Source organism: Canis lupus, chromosome 7, assembly GCF_048164855.1.
Source record: "Canis lupus baileyi chromosome 7, mCanLup2.hap1, whole genome shotgun sequence".
NCBI classification, from domain to species: domain Eukaryota; kingdom Metazoa; phylum Chordata; class Mammalia; order Carnivora; family Canidae; genus Canis; species Canis lupus.
In genome coordinates this window covers 29,932,984-29,937,336 of record NC_132844.1, presented here as the reverse complement: position 1 = coordinate 29,937,336, position 4,353 = coordinate 29,932,984, and positions in this window count along the sequence as shown.

Below are 4,353 nucleotides of genomic sequence, written 5' to 3'. Positions count from 1 at the left end.
CCACCAACAGAAAGATGGTTAAGAAATAGGGTTGGGGATGAGGATTGGAAAGTAAGAGTTCTAATTTGGCCATGCAGTATCTTCTGTAATGTCTTCTATAGTCCCAGTGAATGCAGACCTCAGAGGTTCTGTTGCTACGCTTAGACCAACATTCTTCATTCACTGGAACGACACCCCTATACACCCTGTCTCCCAAGAGCAAAGCCTGAATGTCATTTTAGACCAGGCCTTCCCCTTCCTGCCAGCCATCAGCTCAAGCTGTCTACATTTCACCATGCTATTATATCTGACTCTCATACCCAACCCCACCTTTATGATCCAATTCCCACTACTCTGTGCCTCCTCCAATGATTAGAACCTAAATAGTACTATGTGAAACTATGGCTGGGTGGTACCCATCACCACACAGGACACAATCCAAGCAGTGATAAAGATTTGATGATCCAGAGTATAAGTTTCTTTTTAAGTCTTTCCTTTTTATATCCTCCCCATGCACCCTAATGCTAGCATTATTTTCTGGATAGCCCCTGCAGCAGTCTGGTTGACCAGAACTCCAGTTAAGATATCCAGACTAGTTGTTCCAAAGTCTGAAAAATATCAGCATCACCTTAGACAGCCCAGAGTTTTCAGCCCAGGTTTGTCCATCTTAAGAACTCCAGCTTTACCTAGCATTTCCTTGTCTCTATCAAGCAATAGAAGGAGGAGAAGGAAAGAGGAAGAAAGAGAGGATGGAAAGAAAAATCTATATATATGTCATCTCGTTTCCACCCTCTCAACACTATCATCATTCTAATATAGTATGCTATTTGGATCATTTTCCTGTTCCAAGGGCCATCAGAATCTCCAGTGAATGCAGTCTTCTGTATATATAACCAATGTTGCTTACAGAATCAAAAGAGAAGAGCTGATCATAAGTAATTAAAAATTGTTTAAATTTCTTCAGACAAAGTTCTTGGGATAAGAGGGTTTCCGTTGGTATTGATGGGGGAAACAGAGATTCCGCCCACAGAAAGGAAGACAGATATTATGCTAACTAGAGAAAGTAAGGTAAAACCAGTCCACTTAGAGGCAGTTCATGAGGAGGTATGCCTCAGGAGATGGGGACACACACACACACACACACACACACACACACACATGGGGCCAGTGTTGGCATGTGATGGATATTAGTAGAGTCCATGGGAAGGAATTTGAATTTCATGCCTGAGGTAACTGAGAAATCCTCCAAGCAAATTTGACCAATTATCTGCAACCCCATTGGAACAGGCATCGTTAGAAGCACACTTCCCTTCTGTTTTCCAGACTCCACCTCCATAAGAAGTTAATTTGTATTGCACAACCCAGTCTTCTGGCTTAGACAGAAACATTTCGTTTTTTTAGAAATTACCAAAAATATTTATAGCTTGACTAAGCTAATTTAAAACACATAGCAAAAGCATGCCGTGCCTTGCGCTCTCTGGGCTGCAGCTGTGGGAGCGGCTGCTTGCCTCTCAGCCAGGGGGGGACTTGGTCGGTGGGGACACTGTCAGGAAATGGCTCTCCATTCATCACGACCTTGCATAGGTTACACGGGACCCCTTTGCTTACTAGGTAACTGTCTGGCATGGATGCAACCGTTTCCAGGCAAGTTTTCTTCAGAACCTAAACTTTCAAGGCATTTGAGCCTCGAGCAAGACCCTGAGCTTGTCTCAGGGTGAAATATTTTGTGTCCTGACCCAGCAAAATATTTTACAATCTGTTTCCTAATCCTGGAAAAGCTGAGTCTTACCCTTGTATAAACCGAAAATTTGCCCTAAAAAATGAAAGCAATTAAATAAAACAATAGGGAAAAGATTTCCTTTGTTCTGCGGAGAAAATTCAACATTTGCCCCCCCTGGGCCACAGCCAGCCGGGCTATCAGGAATCTCAGCTGAGTGAAGGCGGCCAAGCCTGCCCCAAGCACCTGAACCAGACACCAGACACTCTGCACCTTCTCCCTGGTGCTTCAGTGGAAGCAGCGGTTATTATTAGCTTCTGTAATATTAAGAGACATGCCAAAAGATTCTCAAATCTCCAGAAAACATAAAGTCCATCAATTATAGGTATACTGGGCAGACTTATTCTTCTGATTAAACTAGGAATGCTTCCTCTGGAAAAACTGTTTTGTCATCAATTAGAAAAGGCATGGAAGGAGAAATTTAAAAAAAAAATTTTTTTTTCTCCAAAATGTACATGGAGAAAACGACTATGGAAGAGGGGACAGAAGGGAGGCCACTAGGAAGTGGAAATGACCACCAGCACTTTTGTTCTGAAAACCAAGCAGATGATGATTGCAACAGGACATTTGATACATATATACCTCCTGATAAAAGCAAAGATGACAAAATTACAAAAGCCAACATTATCATTGTTGAAAAGCAATATGCAAATTATGGTCTTAAAATAAGCCTGGGAGAGGCCTGGGCTTCACCCACATGAAGGCCACTTCTTTGCTAGGCTGCTCTTATTGTTTACACTAATCTCCGGTAAGGCGAGCGTGGAGTTTCTATGAAGTGCAGTGTTGTGATTCATGACATTTAGCAGATGAGGAAGGGCCCTCTCCAGAAATGAGCCTCTCGGCTGAGGCTGAGCAGAAAATAGCCTGAAATGAGTCACACAACGTAAGAGACAGCACAAAAGATGATTCACTGGGTCCCAAGGAAAATAAATAGGAGTGAATGGCTAGTGTGCCCAGGGAAACTCAGGCTCAGTGGGCAGAATTTATTGGTCTGCCTCACACTGAGCCCCATCATCGAAGCTGGTGGGACGAGGTGTTGGGGCTGAAAATGTGATGGGTGGCAGTGAGCTCCTTTTGAGGCAGTGGCACTGCAGTGGCTGCTAGCTTTCAGTGAAGGATCTTTGTGGCTGAGGGATACATCTGCACTAAATGCTGTGAAGTATATGTTGTGAAATGATTTATCCAGAAGGCTACACAGCTGGCATCAGATAAAACATTTGGAATCATTTTAGATGTACATTACCTAGAGGCAGCCTTCCCTCCCCAATGCTAAATTTAAACCATTCCTGTCATTTCAGACACTAATGAAATCTGTTTTTCATAGGATGTCTGTCTTGGAAATAGCATGCAACCCCCACCCCACCCATAAAATGGAAGAGAATTTGAAATTTATAAATCACCCGTTCTTCCACCTTCCTCTCCCTGTGCGCGTGTGTGCGCGCCCACACACGCGCGCACACACACACTCATGCACAGCCCTACCTCTTTTAAGAATTTCAGAACAGAAGAAGGAATGCATGGAAGTGATAAAGATGAGCTTCCCAGGATGGAGGAAGGAGAAGGAGGGGGTGGCTGGTGCCTGCCAATAACACACAAACAGCGGCACTGAATGACTCATGCAAAAGCCCCAGAGGGATCATCGGTTCCCTCAGTCGCCCTTTAGAAGAGAGACAGAAAACACGGTATTATAAATGTTCCCACAGAATCACAGCTTTACTGGATCCAAGGGAACCACAAGCTTACCCTGCTGCTCACTATGCTGTAGTGTAAATAAGCTGATGTGCCCTACATACCAAGAAACCCAACAGAAAACATTGAACACACACGTGATTCAATATCCAATGGGAAAGCTCACATAGTCTGATTGAGTCTGTCCTATTCTATGCTTGAATATTACAGTTTTAAAAGCTTCCAATGTTCCTTGATGCCATTTAAAGGCGAAATGAACATATGAATATTATTATCCTTATCTCAACTGTAGATTCCAAAACGATTTCAAGAAATTAAAAACCAACTTTAAGCAGAACCCAGGAAGAGTTCCAGTTTGAAACCAAAATACAAATGCTCTTTGCTCTTTTTATGTAAAGAAGGGGCTTGCTCACATCACTGATGATCATAACACACAGTCACAGGAACACCACATCTTTAACTTTTCCCATATGTCTTAGTTTTGCATGATGATGATGCTACTGCTTACCATAGTTCTTCACCTCATCTGGAATGAGTTAGCAGAGGAATTGGATGCTATTGCACGGGGGCCAGGAAAGATGCCTAGGATCCTGCCCAATGTGTAGCAGTGCTCGTAAATGTCTGCAAGTGTAAAAAAAGGATTGGCAAGCCTTGCTTTGTCTGAGTAACCTTCTCCCTTCCCTCAGTGTGGCTCAGAAAGAGCACATTTCTATGGCCCTCTCCTAAACTGAGCAGACAGGCGGGGATACCACAGGCCTTGAACCAACACTGTTCAGTAAGTACTGGGAAAAGTCTTTGACTGTAGGATGCCCAAAGCAGTAGATCCCCCGAATACTTCCTTAGAGAGTCTAAACTACCTGAGTTGCTGTGTCTCTTGAGTTTTCAGGGTTTTCCATCAAGGCATTCGG